Source organism: Trachypithecus francoisi, unplaced genomic scaffold, assembly GCF_009764315.1.
Source record: "Trachypithecus francoisi isolate TF-2019V2 unplaced genomic scaffold, Tfra_2.0 Lachesis_group17, whole genome shotgun sequence".
Lineage (NCBI taxonomy): Eukaryota > Metazoa > Chordata > Mammalia > Primates > Cercopithecidae > Trachypithecus > Trachypithecus francoisi.
This window is the reverse complement of record NW_022681462.1, coordinates 95,582,013-95,600,120: the sequence shown is the minus strand read 5'-3', so window position 1 is coordinate 95,600,120 and position 18,108 is coordinate 95,582,013.

Here is an 18,108-nt window from a genome sequence, read left to right as displayed (position 1 = left end):
TTGGGTGGGGACAAATATTCAGACTATATCAACTTCTGTTCCAGATTTTCTTCATGGCAGTTCTATGTCCTTATAACCACAAAGTCCTTTCTTGGACTTAATTCTCATTTCTTTGCTTTTCAACCCCTTCCTCTTCTTCTCCCAAACTTAATGGTGGCTGCCTCGATGCTACCTGAAATGAGAGTTGGGAAGGTCATTGTGTGCATTAAAGGCTGCCTCAGATTGGAGTTATTTAGTTCTACTGCAAAGACATATTGGACTCCAGTCACTAACAATCTCTTCCAATCTTATATATTGCTATTTGGAGTCTGGTAGCAGCCTGCATTTTCAACACTGTAGGACTCTGGACCTTTGGATTTTTCCCAGTTGTCTTGGATATCTACTTGAAAGTCAGCAATACTTGCCTGAACTCCTCTTTTTTTTTGTAATACTGTGCCAAATAAAGTCAATAGAATTTGACAGTCACTGTGACTTTTTCCAACTACTTTTCAGACATACATATATATATATATATATATATATATGGCAGCCTTTATACATATAAATAAATATATAAGTGTATATATATGTTTGGCCAGAAGATTGTGTGTGTGTGTGTATACATACACACACACACACACACACTTGCCACCCACAAACCAATTACTAAGCCAAGGCCAAGGTGTCTATCTGTATAATAGTTGAGGGTAACATAGACTGCTGAAACAAAAACTCCCCCAAACCTCAGTAGCTTAACATGATTAGTTTATTTTTCAGCCAACTGAAGTCCAGTAAGTGACGGCTTTCTAATAGTAAACTAGAGACTTACCTCAGTATCTATGATTTGTGTTTTCTACCATTCTCCAGGATAATAAAGTCCTATGAATCAGCCTGTGGGCAACGGAGAGAGACTGGGGGTCTGTTTGTAGGAAGCTTTTATAATGCAGGCCTACAGGTTGTCCACATTACTTTTATCTACATTTTCATTGGTTAGGTAAGTTACATGTGGTCATATGTAATTTCAAGGGAGGCTGGGAAATATCTCGCAGTGGCTTTAGGAACAAGAGGAAATGTGTTTGTGGAACACCTAGGCGACCTCTACCACATTTGTCAAAAACCAAACTAAAATACTTAGTCTGTTGAAGAAAAATAATTAGAACTTTTCAGTAAGTCTTTTAGTCTCACACAGCTCATTATTCTCTTCTGTGCCTGTCTAACCTCTCCTCTTAGAAAGGAACATACTGGGTCAAATTCATCTGGGAAGCTTTGGGGCCTTGCCTGTCATGGTGGTGAAGAAATTCAAGCAAAGGCTGAAGATTGCAGGACACAGGGCATTTGAGAACTATTACAAGAATTTTTTAAAATTAAAATCGGCTGGGTGAGGTGGCCCACCCCTGTAATTGCAGCACTTTGGGAGGCCGAAGCGGGCAGATCATGAAGTCAGGAGTTTGAGAGCAACCTGGCTCCAACACAGTAAAACCCTGTCTCTACTAAAAATACAAAGAAAAAAAAATGAGCCGGGTGCAGCGGCGGGTGCCTGTAATCCCAGCTATTTGGGAGGCTGAGGCGAGAGAATCGCTTGAACCTGGGAAGTGGAGATCTTACCACTGCACTCCAGCCAGAGCTGGAGCTTTTTTAAAAAAAAAAGAAAAAGAAAAAAGAAAATCATGTTGCTTACCCTATTAATCAAAAGTGGCTGGAAAGGGATATAAAAATAAATTTCAAAAGTCAGATTCTGAAGATATTGAAGATCAAAACAAGATGGTTAGGATGGAAGGAAAAGCAACGCTGGAAAGAGTGGCTGAGATGTTTTCATGAAGTGAAAGGGTGTTTTCCTCAGAATTCCCTAGTTTCTGCTGGGGGTAGGAAAGGAGTTAATGTGAGCTCTGAGATGACCAGGATAACACCAAGAGACAGTGACAGAGTTTTGTGCTTTTTTTTATAAACATGAAATAAATCCTCAAAATCTAAAAGGAGAAAATGTCCTCAAGTACTAACATTGCTTTTGCTGTCACATTTTTCCTGGCTTTGCAGAGGTTAAAAAGATTATTGCATAGCAGCTTCCAAGCATGGAAAAAGGAGGTAATCAAATTGGACCACAGCCCAGGGAAACTGTGAGGTCTTACTGAGCACTGCGTGCCAGTGGAAAGAAGCATTTTGAAATGTAAACTGGTGGGGGTGATGGGGTTCAGATATTCTCTGAGACCAGAAACGTCACTGCTCTCCCTGGGAAGCTGCTTTAGCCACAGTGCTCCTGCCTGACTCGGGAAGACTGCTCTCCTGGTCTCCTGGAAGTCATATGGGAAACAGGGCGTACCTCCTCATGTTGCATCTTTATTCTAAGCTCACCAGCCATCCATACAAGATTTCAGAAATCCAGGCAGAGCAGAGTCACTCCCTGCACATGGGCCATGAAACAGCATAAGGAGTGGAAAGAGACTGTGATGGGAATCAGAGGACCTTAACTGAAGTCCATGACAATCAGGTTCTGGACAGCGGCCAGTTGCTTGACCATACTGAGCTTCAGCTGTTCTCTTATAAATGGTTATAGGGGATTCCTCAACAGCAGGGATAGTGTTCCATCCCATGTGTCTTCATGCACAGCGTAAGGGCTTCGTAAATGTCGACAGAATAAACAAAAAGAAAACAAAGCAAGTACATGACCATATACAACACATTTTCATCGATGCTTAAATTACAATGAAATTATTTATAAAAACTTTTAATAAAATTATCATATTCACATTCTTACTCTAAGTCAGTAACTGATTAAACTTGTTCCTGAACAAGGCAGACTCCATGGGGGAAATATCTGTCTACTCAACTGCTTATTCTTATCTACGTCTTGTCTTCCCTTGTCTAAGTCTTGTCTTACTTAAATCAGATTTACCAGCTCTAGCTGTGTGGCAGGAAACAGGTGCAGGCACTCTGAGTTGGATTCGGATCATTTAGGAATTGGAGCTTCTGGCTGAAGAGTAAATCTGTGTGCATGCTCTTGACAAGTCCTTCCCCATCTGACAAGTTTTCCTCTCTTCTTTGGTGACCTTTGAGACAGACACCCAGTGATGGAGGAAGAGGAAGTGTGACGGGTTCCACCTGCCCTTATAATCTATAGCATATCAGGTTCACAGCCGTATCCCCCAACAACCTGTATAACTAAAATAAAACATAGGCTCTGCTCCAAAATATCAGTGAGATAAATATACACACATGAATAAAATATATATTAATTAGTAGAGAAAGGCCAGGCAAAAGACAATGATGGCCTACAAATGTTTGGGACAGAATGTACGTGCTGTGTATTTGCAGGCAGAGGAGAATAGAGGACTGGTTTGTCAATAAATGCTTCTGAGATTCTTCAGACTTAATACAGGTCTCGACTGATGCTCTGTGTTGGGAAAAAATGATACTTGAAACTAATTCTGGGGGACTTGGGCTAGTGAAAAAGCATAAATGAATGTATAGTACCTGCAGGGTGTGGTTGGTCACCAGGTGAGAAATTACATAAGGAGAAGAGTTGGAGATGAGAAAGAGCAAGTCAAGTGGGATCAGAAGGTCATGTTTTTGTTGGTAATAGGTAGATAGTGATTGATGGCTTTTCAGCAGAGACATAGGATGATCACATTAATGTTTTAGAAAAATTCTTTCAGTTACAGTGCTAGGAAAAGGATTGCACAGGGAAAGAATAGAAGTAGGAAATGAATATAGTTGTGGGATGTCACCTACCTAAGCTCTGGGATTTATTCTTGGACCAAAACATCCTTGGGATCCAAATGGCCAGGTCAAGAAACACGGTCAAAGCAACCTTGCTCATGTTATGAAACAGCTGCTCAGCGATCCCAATGATGGATCAGAGTCATTACTGGAAGGAGCCTCAGTGGTGATGTTCAGGAAAATTCCTTGCGAAGGATCTGTTTAGCAGTGACAAGGGCATGATACTGGGAACAAGGATGGCTGTGTGTGAAGTTGTCTAAAAAGGTGACTTTCAGGGTCTGGGAAAAGTTCCTCTAACTCCAGAGTGAATCAGCTGGGTCATGGTCATCTGCCAGACGAAGCTGGTCTACTGTTGACACACAGACAGGTGCATTCAGTGGTGACTAGGATATATGTGTTTCGCTGTAATCCTTTAGTGGGCATATAAACACAGCTTGTGCCTGCCTCTTCCTTTTCTATTTCTCATACATGGTTTTGGCTCCAGGTATCTTTTGAATGGATAAACTGGGTCAAGCGAAGGGTATATTGCTGCAATCTGTTAAAGAAAAGCAACTCTTAGTGCCAAGATCAGAAGAAAATTCTCCTGGGGAGTGAGCCAATGTCACTGTCTTTGCTTTGAGAAATGTGGCCAATAATTATATCCAAGCTGTAAAATAGAACTTTTTTCCTTCCTCCAGCTGGCAGAGGGATTTGGACCACATCTGTTCAATATTTATCAGTAGCAGATACTAGTTTATCTTAGTTTTATTTTCTTGCACAGATCACCAGGATTTTTGTCTCATTAAGCTGGAAGATATCGGTGAGACCTCATTTCTTTTATGGAGACTGGTGTGAGTTGTAGACAGGAGCTAAAGAAAGACTAACTCCTGAGCAGATGCAATTGTGCATATAGTGAGGATATTACCACTTACTTGCTATTTCAACATTTAATTTTTTTCCTTATGCCTCTGGGGTTTGAACTGAATATTGGTAGTTTTCTCCTAATATTTTGAGAAGGTGACTTAAATGGAAAACTTCCTAGAATAATTTATGCTTTATGATATAGGGTCATGGTATTTATAACTCTTTATAGTCATTGCTTTTGGTGAGAGACATGTAGTAGTGAGCCAAGCTCAATGAGTTCAACATCATGCCTGAATTGTTTGATTTTGTTAAAAATTAAACACAACTGGTACGTCTCCACATTTGATTATTTAAAACCACCATGCTTATCTAACTGATTACTCTTCAAAAACTCCACCTACTTGATTTCTGGCAAGAACATAACATGCAAAAGGAACAACATTTTTCCAATCTGTCCATCTAAATGATTCATCACATTAACTTTCATTGCTGCCAAGCTTTTTCCCAACTGGGAGAATTTACTAACATGGATATGCTCAGGCATAATGGCGAAGGAAAGACCAGAAAGTAGAAAGGCAAAATTCTTGTTGCAGTCCTGTTAAACTCAGCCACGTGTCTCTTCTGAGCCTCAGTTTCTTTTGTCTATACAAGTAGGAGAACCAGATCTGCTCTGAAGACTCCACCAGGCTCTTAGGAAGAAAAAATAGAGTGATGACAAACATGATGATATTGAAAACTACACTAACGTTTGATGAGCACTTACTTCTTATTGCTATTGTGCTATAAAATGCAAATATTGATCTTTTAAAGCTCTTAAGAAATGCATGAGGAAGGCAGCAAAAGAACTTGATCAAGTTCCCATATATGGAAAGCAGCTATCAATTCCAGAGCTTTGATAAACTCAGCTACTGTAACATGTGGACGGTTTTATAAACTCTACATACGTAGAACAGTATAATTACATAGTTAGAAACCTAAATAACCTTATATATTATTTTGCTAGATACATGTTTGATAGCGATGCAATTAAATGTTGAGTGTCTATGTATTCCAAGTCCTTAATGAATCAAGAAAATGTCCGGGAAAGGATTGGGTTCAGGCAGGTAACATTCAAGTACAGATTTTTTTCTAAGCAAGGTGCAACAATTTATTCAAGAATATTGGAAATCTCAATTTGATTCTATTTGTATGAATAAACACAAAGGCATATGGGGGAGTTTAAACTGCAGAACCTCTGGTTATTACAATATATGCCCCCAGAAAACTCTATATTTCATCTGTAAAAATGGCAGCAATGATTCTTCTTCTGCTGGATTGTTATGAAGGCCAGTACCTAAGAAAATGAAGTTATGTACAAGGTTGAAATTTCTATCATACACATGTGGAAACAGAACCAGAGAAATTGCTTAGGGACACAGAGTCGGTGGTAAAGTTAGGATGCTATTGCAGAACTCCCCATAATTGATTTCCAAGGAAATCAAGTCAGTTCAAACCAACAAACATTTATTTTGCCATTATATGACTAGCACAGAACTTATTTCTGGGTTTAAAATTGTGAATGAGACCAAGCTGGACACTGCAACATTAAGCAAGTTAAAAACAAATTGCAGTTTGATGGGGGTGAAGAGGACTGAGAAGCTTTTAAAACACTTTGACCACCATATCTCACATGTAAGATATGAATAATAATAATGATAACAAAAACATCCAATTCAGTATATGGGAGAAAGATCAGAAATATAGAATGTGCAAGAGAAATCATGAATTTCAAAGTCATTTCTTCAGTTTTTAAGTAAAGAATGTCCTTCATCCAGTTTTTAAGTAGAGAATGACCTTCATTTTCCTAGAACTGAACATTTTCTTTAGTTGCATATTTCTTGCATATAACTATATTAAAAACTGAAGGGAAAAAAACACACATTGCCTGCATAGTCACGTGGTGGGTTCCGAGAGGAACCAGCAGGAAAATGAAATTATGACTCTAATAGAAGAAACTGGAAGATGGATGACCTGATATATTCAGAGGTTATCTCTAGCAAAAATGGGAATCTCATTTGGGTAGTAATTAATTATAGGTGCCTCAACATTTTCATTTGTTATGATTAACTCAGTTTAGGTGATCAATCTTGCTTGTCAGCTCCAATAGATAGGTAGAATTTCCAGTCTGAGATGGAAATTATTTTGATATTAATCAATCCTTGCTTGTTCTGAGATGACAGTTTTCCCCTGTTACCAAGTCCTGAAGCTCGATTAGCAGCTTGGACATTTTATGTACTTCCTACATTGGCAAAAGGAAACCCATGCATTATTTCATAAGAGCTGGACCTTGCAGAGACTGAGGTCAGTGTCTCTCTTATTTGGCTATGCAAAACTAAACCAAACAAACAATAACAACAAAAACAAAAACCCCAAAACAAACAAGAAAAAACCCAACAACTCCAAAACCAAACCAAAACAAACAACTGCTATAATAATCTCGGGCCTTCTCTTTACTGCTGGCATTTTCTTTTTTGCTCACACCCTTCCAGAAGTATTGGCTTCCTTGCCCTTCTCCAACATATCAGGCATATTCCTGTCTCCGGTACTTTGCCCTGGCTGTTCCTTCTATCTAGAATGCCCTTCCTGCACATATCCTTTATAGCCGTGCAGCCTTTTCCTTTAAGTACTTCTTGTCCTCCTTCCTGCCTCTGTTCCTCCTCCACAGCCCCGATCACTTTCCCAAATACTATGATATTTCACCTGTTTTTTGTTTGTTTGTTTGTTTGTTTGTTTGTTGGTGGTGGTTTTTTCTTTTTCTTTTTTCCTTTCTTTTTTTTTTTTTTTGGTTTGTTGTAGGTCTGCTGCCATCAGCATATAAGTTTGTGAATTCTGGGGCCTCTAGCTTTTCTGTTCCCTGGTGCAGCCCCGGAGCTGGAACGGTGCCTGCCATGTAAAAGGCACTTCCTACATAGCTTGTGAAAACATGAGTGAGTCTTCACAGTACCTATGCTTTAGTAGCATGTCATTAAAAACAATTTCAGTGTTGTAAGAATTAAACCTCCTACGAACACTTCTGATATCAGCATACCTGTAACTTGCTAAAGACACAAATGAACTCTTAAATATGAATTCCAATAGATTGTTATTCAATTCTTGGAAGTTTCATTTTCTTAAATTTCTCCAAAAATATTGGACTGAATTTAAAATTCATAATATTCCCAAGCAAAGAAAATGTTTGCATTTCTGAGTCAAATAATCACCCTTTTAAATCAGAATTTAAAAATACAGTCAGGGTACTCATCAAACAATCGCACATCTCTTAGAGCACCTAAAAAGGCATTTTGCTATGTCAAGACTTGAAGAATGGGACTACCTCTGTATGCTCGAGATGCTTACAATCCAGTGACCTTGGCGTGCCACTGAGCATGAAGGAGGTGGTTTGTAGCTGGGAATTCTGGTCTTAAATACAGTTGCTGCTACAAACTCTGTGAATCGCATTAGTCAGGTACCCTTTCCTCTCTAAGCCTCAGTATCTCCCCTATTAAATACAGGTGGAGATAGTGATAGATAGAAGAACTCTAAATTCTTTTAAGCCGCAAAATGCTAGATTTTAAATCAAGCGATAATAGAACGAAACACATAGCTGGCTTTCAATAAATACTTCTTGGCTTGAAAAACCGAAATTATGATCTCACTGTAGTGGGAACAGGCTCCTGCAGCTGGTGAAAGACAATCCTCCTTCTGCCTGCTGAAGTTGAGCAGGTCTGCTTTAATGAGGAACAGATAGCATCAAGATCAATTCCCGGGCTATCCTGGATGGAAGATCTAGGGAGAACGCAAACCCACCTGGTGCTGGAGGACAAACACACCCCGTTCTTGGGAGGAGGCCGCAGAGGAGCTTTGTAATGTGGCTCTGGCGCCACCTGGTGATGATTCCTAGAATTTTTCCTGTAACTCCAAGGCTACCAGCTACAGACAAAACACCCTGCAAAGGATTTATCAATGTATTAAAGCTGTAGTTGAGGGAATGGAAGCAGAATAAAGAGACGATTCTGTCATAAGAACCAGGACAGAATGAAGAGCCAGAAGCCCATACATTTACATTTAAGAATAACAATTTACACAGCAGCTGAGACTAATTCTGGCCAATGTAAAAGCCAATTGACCGAGCTGTTCTCTGATTAGTTGAACAAGCGCAATCATTTCAATATCATTTTTGTTAGTGATTTTAGTCCACACCAACAAAAGTTGTACCACACCAACAAAAGTTGTACAACACTTGAGGCTTAAAGCAGTGTTAGGTGCTGGCCGTGGAGACAGGGAGTCACACAGTTGCAGGGAGCTTGTATGCCAGTGAGCTTTTCACCCAGTAAATTGAACACAAACCCGAGGACAGCATTTCTCGTGTGGGAAGTACAGAAGGAATGTCACAGAAACGTGCCTGTGAACGTAACTAACTGTGGACCAAGCAGCACTGGCCACAGTCGAAAAATCAGAAATGCCTTGGCAGTGACTTTGTGCAAGTCTTCACATTTTGATGATGGAAAGTGAAGAAGGTCATTTAAGGTGGAGAGAATTGGCGTAAAAGAGCATGGAGGTCAGTTAGCTCAGGGTGCCCCCCACACATCTGGCTGGATGTGCAGGATACAAGAGCCAGGGCTGCAAAGTTCAGGAGGGCTCAGGGCAACCTTAACCCTGAATGAAAAGGTTGGACTTTACTGCCTGCTGGGGCAGGGGATGAAGTATTGGAAATTCGTAAGGCAAAAACCATGTGAACTCATTGGAAGGAAAAGCTAAGATTTTTCCAAAAAAAAAAAAAAACCCTGTGATTTTTAGATTTAACTCGAGTTAAACTCTGGGAATCTCTAGTTGGGAAGAATATTGATCACACTCATACTAATACTTTCACTTTATTTATTTATTTATTTTGGTGGGCAAATATGCTTCAAATGTCATCAGTCCTTCTTGGGAGATATTTGATAATCAAAAGAATATATATTTTATATATATATATGTTTAGGAGTAAGTCAAACTGAAGTGTGACATTTTTCAGATTTGTGATTTTAAAAAATAACTCCTGTGAGTTTAGTTTTAGAAGAATCAAAGAAATTACTTAGGTAAATAAAAATGCAGTGCTCGTACTGAGTAGGATTGTAGGAAGTCTGTTCATCATGTTAAAAGCAGTCAAGGAAGATTTTCAGCAGAATGAGATTTGCTTGGATATTAGAATGGTCACATGAGAATTAACAACACTGCTTCCATTCAGGGATTTTAAAAAGCCTTCATGGATAACTGTATCAAAAAAAAACCTTGTCATTTTAGATTTTGTTAATCTTTGAAGGCTAATAATTTTTAAATGTACTGTGAAAAAGGATACACTTTTAAAAATGTATTTAATGTTTCATATTAACAGTTATCTATGGTTCCAAAACTTGCTTTCAAAAAATAAAATTTTCTGGGGAACATTCTAGATCTCTCGAATGAGGGCAGACTTTCCAGGTGAATTTTATGATCTAGCAATTTGGGAAAGCACGCTGGAATTGCCTTCTTAAAATCGTCATCAAACAGCTGACAGTCCTCCCCACAGATGAACAAAGGATGGTTCAGAGAGGCTGAGTGCCCTGAGGTCCCTCAACAAGGTACTAACCATTGGAATTCTAGCTTCTGTCTATCCAGGTGATTCCAAAGCCCAAGCTCTGTCCAATATACATGACTGCCGTGCAAATAAAGATGATTTGACTGTTGGGCATCTGCAAACATCTCTCTATACACAGTTCGTTCCTTCCACAGTTCAACGCTCAGCATCTATATTGGACCAGCGGGAGGTAGGGAAGTTCAAGAGGTGGGCCACTGGCTGTCCTCTCACAGGCAAGGCCAGGTCTTACAACATTGGAAGGCCCAGGGATGTGCACTGGTTTGTCTGGTTAGCCAGTGGATTACAATGGAAACCCTCCAGACCATAGACTTTGCTCGCAACTCCTACAGCTGATCTTCAAAGAGGTACAGGAAGAAAGCACCAGCACTTCCACCTCTCAAATCAGAGCATTGATGCAGCAGGCTGATGCTCCCAAGCCAGCATGCCTGTGCAACCTGATTTCTTATGAATCACACAATAAAACTGCATGGTTGCCATTTAACAATAGCACTATTTCAAATAGGATATTCAGTTAATTCTGGTTTGGATTATATCACCCCTGAGAACTACAAGGAATTAACATATCTTCCAAAGATGAGAATAGAAATAAATTAGAATAGGAATGTGTTCTCCCTTCTATAGCAACATAGAATGTGTATTCTCAAGGCTAAGGAAAGACTAGCAGGTCTCTACTTTCTATTACTTGAGTTGACTAATGTAGTCTCGCATATCCTGAAGGATCAAATGCAAACAGTGTTTAACATGAATCAATTTGTATGTGATAGACTGAAATTCTTCTCTCCTGCTGTAGTTCTGGACAGAACACCCTCAGAGTTGGAGGAGCTGAATTCTGACCAGGTGGCAAGTGATTAGGCAAACGAAGTTAATGGATTAATGTCTAAGAAAGGAATTATTTGAAAAGCAATCCTACAGAGGACACTTGTTCAGTTCTGAAGCAATCACATCAGTAGACCAAAGGGATAGAAATATGCATATATAATATATATATATATATTCATGTCTATGTGTGTGTGCGTGTGCGCATATATATATTCATGTCTGTGTGTGTGTGCGTGTGCGCATATATATATTCATGTCTGTGTGTGTGTGCGTGTGCGCATATATATATTCATGTCTGTGTGTGTGTGCGTGTGCGCATATATATATTCATGTCTGTGTGTGTGTGCGTGTGCGCATATATATATTCATGTCTGTGTGTGTGTGTGTGCGCATATATATATTCATGTCTGTGTGTGTGTGCGTGTGCGCATATATATATTCATGTCTGTGTGTGTGTGCGTGTGCGCATATATTCATGTCTGTGTGTGTGTGCGTGTGCGCATATATATATTCATGTCTGTGTGTGTGTGCGTGTGCGCATATATATATTCATGTCTGTGTGTGTGTGCGTGTGCGCATATATATATTCATGTCTGTGTGTGTGTGCGTGTGCGTATATATATATTCATGTCTATGTGTGTGTGCGTGTGCGCATATATATATTCATATATTCATGTCTATGTGTGTGTGCGTGTGCGCATATATATATTCATGTCTATGTGTGTGTGCGTGTGCGTATATATATATTCATGTCTATGTGTGTGTGCGTGTGCGTATATATATATTCATGTCTATGTGTGTGTGCGTGTGCGTATATATATATTCAATTTCTGATGTCATTTAACAACTTAAGTGTCCAAACTAACCTAACTCTTTGGTCAGATAGTGTTTCAATTAAAAAAAATGTATATATATATGATTACTGTATATATATGATTGCTGTATATATATATATATATATGATTACTATGTACCAATATGTTTATATAACTGGTATTGTGAATCAAAATAGTTTTGTACCATTACTCAATAAATCTTAATTTTGCCAGATGGATCTCATAGAGAATCTTTTCTTAGATTGCTTAGGTACTTGGTTATGTTGACATCAATCTGGCTTTGATTCACTGTAATTTCCTTAAAGGATGGTGACTGGAGTCCACATAGAGTGAAAGCAGGGAAAGGGCAGGAGGTCAAGGTCAAATTCTTTGCCGAAATCCTTTGTCATGTAAATAACACAGTGTTACCCTGATCCATGATGGAATTTTGGCTTTTCTGTGGAGGACAGAGGGGAACGCAGAACTGAAAAGGGTGGCTCTTCAGCCCAAGAGCATTCTCACCGGTTCCACTGCCTGCTGGAACCTCAGCCTGCCCTGACTTCATTTCTCAGACAACCACAAAGTTCACCGCTGTAGACCCCAAGCTATTGCCCCGCACTGCTGTGATGTGGTGGAAGGAACCCACACTGTAGCCCCAGGTGGAACCCAGCCTCTGGTGTTCGCTGTGCAACTGGCTCTCAGATTTGAATGGGACTTGATGAAAAGTTCTTAACCCCTTTGAATGTGTTTTCTGATCTATAAAGAAGGGATAATGATGATGAGCTCACAGGATTTTGAAGAGGATTTGAAATAATATATGTAATATGTCTGGCAGGGGCCTGATACAAGGTAGGCACTCAATGCTATGTTTCAATCACACACACACAAGTGCGTGACACAACACACCTCCAGAAAGACAACAGAGTGAGGCTTTCTTCCCCCATGCCCATTGTTATTGTTGCTGCTGTAACTTTATGCAGTAGATCAGAACACCAATCTTTCCTCAAGGATTGTGCACCTGTTTTCTTACTTCTTGTAACTAAGGAAATCAAGGAGGGTGATTCATCTAGGAAAAAAAGGTATGTGAACAGTTACTAAAGCAGAGGGCATTTTTAAGTCATCTGCCTTACTGCTATCTTTTATCAGCAGAGATCTTAACACTTTTATTACTTGTTCTCAGTGATGAGGTTGTAGCACTTTTTTGTCTTTTTCTTTCTTTCTTTCTTTTTAACGTCTCCCCTTCTGGATAAAAGTTGTTTCTATTTAAAGACACTCGCAGTGTGGTTGAATGTTCATTGGACGTTGGCAAGGTGCATAGCATTTTTCAGATGCTAGCCTTAGGTTGCAGAGAGGAAAGCTTGTAGCCAAGACCCCTATTGTCTGCCAAGCAGTCATCAAGCCAAAAGGTAATGACCAACCTACAATCCTCACTGGTATTTGGGGTCTGTTTGGAAGTTGGCTGTATAGCCCTATTTCATTTTCCTGCTATGTGGTTAGAGATATTTTCTATAAAGCTTAGGTCTGTGTGACCTTCCTGGTCTCTTTGCTCTGGATTTCCCCAGATGTTTGCAGTCTCTTTCCCATCTGCCTGGAATAGGATCATTCTTGCCCTGCACCTGCTTAGACTTGGTTTCTTAAAATAATAATAAAAAAAGATACATCATGTTTGTACATATTTGTAATGTACATGTGATAGTTTGTTAAATGCATACAATGTGTAATGATTAAGTCAGGTTATTTAGGATATCCATCATTTCTAGCGTTTATCATTTCTATGTGTTTGTACATTTTACATTCTCTCTTCTAGCTATTTTGAAATATACAACAGATTGTTGTTAACTGTACTCATCCTACGGTGCTATTAAACATTCTGATGTTTAAGTTCTAACTTCTTTCGTTTATCTAATAGTATGTTTGCACCCATTACCCCGCCTCTGTTCATCCCCACTCCCCCGCATCACACACTTCCCAGCCTCTGCTAACCACTTTTCTACTCTCTATCTCCTGTACCCCCACGAGATCCACCTTTTAAGCTCCCACATATGAGTGAGAATGTGTTGTCTTTCTGTGCCTGTCTTATTTCACTTAACATAATGACCTCCATTTCCATCCATGTTGCTGTAAATGATAGGATTTTGTTCATTTTTTATGGCCAAATAGTATTCCAGTGTACATATGTACCACATTTTCCTTATCCATTCATCCTTTGATTGGCACTTAGATTGGTTCCATATCTTGACTAGTGTGAATAGTGCCGCAATACACATGGGGGTGCAATATCCCTTTGATATATTGATTTTATTTTGCTTGCATAAACACTCAGTAGTGGGATTGCTGGATCATAGGGTAATTCTAATTTTAGTTCTTTTTAAAGAAACTTCCTGCTGGGTGCGGTGGCTCACACTGCCTGTAATCCCAGCAATTTCGGAGGCCAAGGCGGGCAGATCACTTGAGGCCAGGAGTTCAAAACCAGCTTGGCCCACATGCTGATACCCCATCTCTACTAAAAATACAAAAGATTAGCTGAGATTGGTGGTACATGCCTGTAGTCCTGGTTACTTGGGAGTCTGAGGCATGAGAATCACTTGAACCCGCGTTGGGGGTGGGGGTGTGGAGGCTTCAGCGAGCTGAGATCGTGCCACTGCACTCCAGCCTGGGCAACAGAGCAAGACTCTGCATCAGAAACAAAAAAAAGAAAAAGAAAAAAGAAAAGAAAAAAAGACATTTCCATACTATTTTTCATAATGGCTGCACTACTTTACACTCCTACCAGGAGTGTATGAGTGATCCCCTTCCTCCCCATCCTTGCCAGTATCTTTTATTTTTTCGTAATTTTTCTAATAGCCATTGTAACTGGGGTAAGATGATATCCCAATATAGATTAGATTTGCATTTCCCTAATGATTAGTGACAGTAAACATTTTTTAAATAAACATGTTGGCCGTTTGTACATCCTCTTTTGAGAAATGTCTATTTAGAACCTTTGCCCACTTTTGAATGGGATTATTATTATTATTTGCTGTTGAGTTGTTCGTGTTCCTTGTCTATTCTGGATATTAGTTTCTGATCGTTGAACCCCCTGGCTCACTGCTTCTGGCCGACTGTCTCACATATCTAACTCTCCTCTTCTTTCCTCATGTTCTAAGATGTTCTAATCCATTTCAAATAGTATTATTTGTTGACTAGCATCCGTTGTTCATTCTCTTCCTTGTTCACAGAAGCCCAGTTTTGTTCAGCTGTCAGATGAGTAGGAGGATATAAAAGGAAGGAAGGTGCTTCACCCAGTCCTAATAGTCATGCTTAGTATAAACCATTCATGTCATCGCAATTATCTTATGAAAGTATAAGCTAAGCTCACTAAGTAACGGTACATGAATGTATGTCTGTGGAAGTCTATTTTTCTCTCTATGCTGCTTCTTCCTTCCCCTTGTGAAGCTTCCATGAAGAGCTTTTGCCCAGTGCTGTACTTTGCTTGGAGTTGTATCACCACCAATTTATTACCAGGGAAGAAAGATCAAGAGTCACAAAGAACCAACCCCAAAACCCAGATCCTAAAATGAGTTAACAAGGCTGCATCATCTGTCTCTAAATATCTAAGTCAGCATGGATGCCGTTGTTGGGTAAGGGGTGCTCCTCCTTCTCTCTCTTCCCCGCAGCCCTCCGTGCACCGACGGCTGCTGGGTCCTCGCTTTGCCCCTCCCTGAGCTAGGGCTTTAAGCAGCCTGGTGGCTACAGCCTGAGGGCTGCTGGCTCAGGTGAGAGGACCTGAAACCTGACTGAGAATGGTTTTCTGCTATTAAAATGTACTGAAATAGATACTTTTTATTTGTAATAGCATTTTCTCTTCTAACTACACAGGAGATTGGTTTTATTAGTCCTATTCAGGAGATTAGAAAATGGAGGATTAGAGAGTTTACATGACTTGCCAAAAGCATTATAGCTTGTGAGGAATGTGAGGCTTACTTGGTTATGAGATTCATATTTTACATATTTACGTATTTTATCTGACCTGTGTGATAAGAATAAAATCTAAATACTTAACATGGTTTATAAGATCCTACATGATCTTATCTCTTGTCATCCGCTCCCACCAATAATTTTTACTTAAAATTCTCAAATATTGGAAGCTACTTCTCCTTTCTGGATCTTTCCTTATGCTGCTCCCTCTGTCTGGAATGTTCGTTCTCTTCTCTCTTCCTGGGTGAATGCCCTTCTCTTTAGAACAGTGCTAAGACGTTGCTTTTCTTCAAAAGCATTCCCTGTCCTTCATAACATTAGGGCACATCCCCTACTGTATTTAAGTGCTTCAAAGTGTGATTGATAGTCCACATCTACCCTTATTCACAGGAGCACATCCCACTTCACCTGTGTTTCCACTCCACACATTATATCATAAACTTTAAGGCTTGAGGCAGGGAATTTACAATTTTGAAAGCTTCATTGATAATTTTAACACATATTCCTGATGACAAATTAGAATATTATGCAATGAAAAGTATTAGTTGAGTGAATGCCTGGCCAGTTCCTTGATCAGTAAGCAAAAAACCAAGAAAAAACAAAAACAAAGTAATACAAAATGTTCAGTATCTTCCAACTAGTTATACAGACTAATTCAGTTCAGCCATAATCATTGAAGCCATGTCTATTGCCTAGAAGTTCATAACTAAACAACAGAAACCAAACATAAATTAGCTAGGAGTATCCACAAGTATTCCAATTCCTGAAGGTTTGATGAAAATATTCCATTTTGAGTCGCACAAATAGTTCACAAAAGAATTATGTCTGTTTCTGTATGAATTTCTATCATCCTTGAGGAAGCACAAAAATTAGATACTTTCCTCAGAGTTTAAAAGAATTGCTGATTTAAGAAAAGGAAAGCAGTAGATTAGAATAAGAGAGTGTGCCTCTTTAAATAAATCACACTTTATTAAAAGCGCTGGTTTTATTTCTGATAAAATCACTTGTGGACTGTGTGTGTGCGCTCGCAAGTGTGCGTATACACACATTTCCTCTGTGTGCATGTGTAGTTCATTTCCTATGAACCAGAGTTGTCTTGGAGAAATAGGAGTTTCAGAAAGGAGAAAACAGGTCAGCAGTGGATATCTTGCTTCAGGGCAAAGAACAAAGAGCAATTCCAGATGGCATCCTGGAGATGGGAGAGAGGAAATTCACTAATAATTACAGATTACAAGGATAAACATTGACTCTATTGAATATCCTGGCTAAACAGATCCCTTTAATAGACAGTCAGAGGTAGTGCTGATAATTTAACATAACGGAACTTAGACATACCTGGATAGAAAGAAGAGAAAATGCTCTGAACTTGGAGAAAATTGACTTTATGTTTTTATTTACAGAGCTACAGTTTGAAGAGAGAAGCAAAATTGAAAAATTAATGTTAAAACTGACACGAAAAACTTCTATTTTTAAAGGGGAATTAAAGTCTTAAAGAAATCTGAACGTATAGTGAAAAGAGATTGAAATCATATTGTAGTGTAAACTCAAAACATACTGTGATAGACAGGACAAAGGATTTGGAGTTACTGAGACAGTAAGTTAAAGCCTGCTCTTATCTGCTAACTGGGGCATGATACTTGAGTCTTAGTGCCCTCATTTGTACTTATAACAATTAATTATCTTTTCATTTTTTTTTAGATTTGAATAAGGGACCATAAGTAAATTTCCTGAGACAAGATCTCAAATCAATTTTTTAAAATCACATTTATATATTACTGTGAACATACAATAAGAAGACTCGGAAACAAATCTCCTAACAGTGAAAAATTGGTTTGGTTTGGTCTTTGAAACTGCCAGCTGCTGTCAGAGTGTTCTGGTCCTTGAACAAACACGCATAAAGTGTTTTCCCTGGTGGTAGGAGGTGTTCATTGAAAAACAGTTGTTGGCATCTGAATACATTACATCTAATGCTAACAAGACCTTACTTTTGTATAATACTTCACACTTCTTTTAAAGCACTTTTCTTTGTTTAATTTCGTCTACAAAGGAAAGGCATTATTTCCCCCTCTAACAAATTTAGAAATGGATACATCCATTAAGGGGTAATGCAATTTCCCAGTCAAGGAACAGTTTAAGTATTTGTTAGACTGTCTTGACGTCACAGTTTCTGGCTTTTAGCATTGTGTTCCAGGGTAGTGTGACAGAGGCTTGTGGTTGGATAGTATTGTGGGGAGAGATACCCTAGTGTTCAGAACCTTCCTAAACGCAAGACAATGGATGACCTTCTGAAAAATGAGATTAGACCATGAGAGCCAAACTAAATCATTCTGAGACATGGCAGGTCTC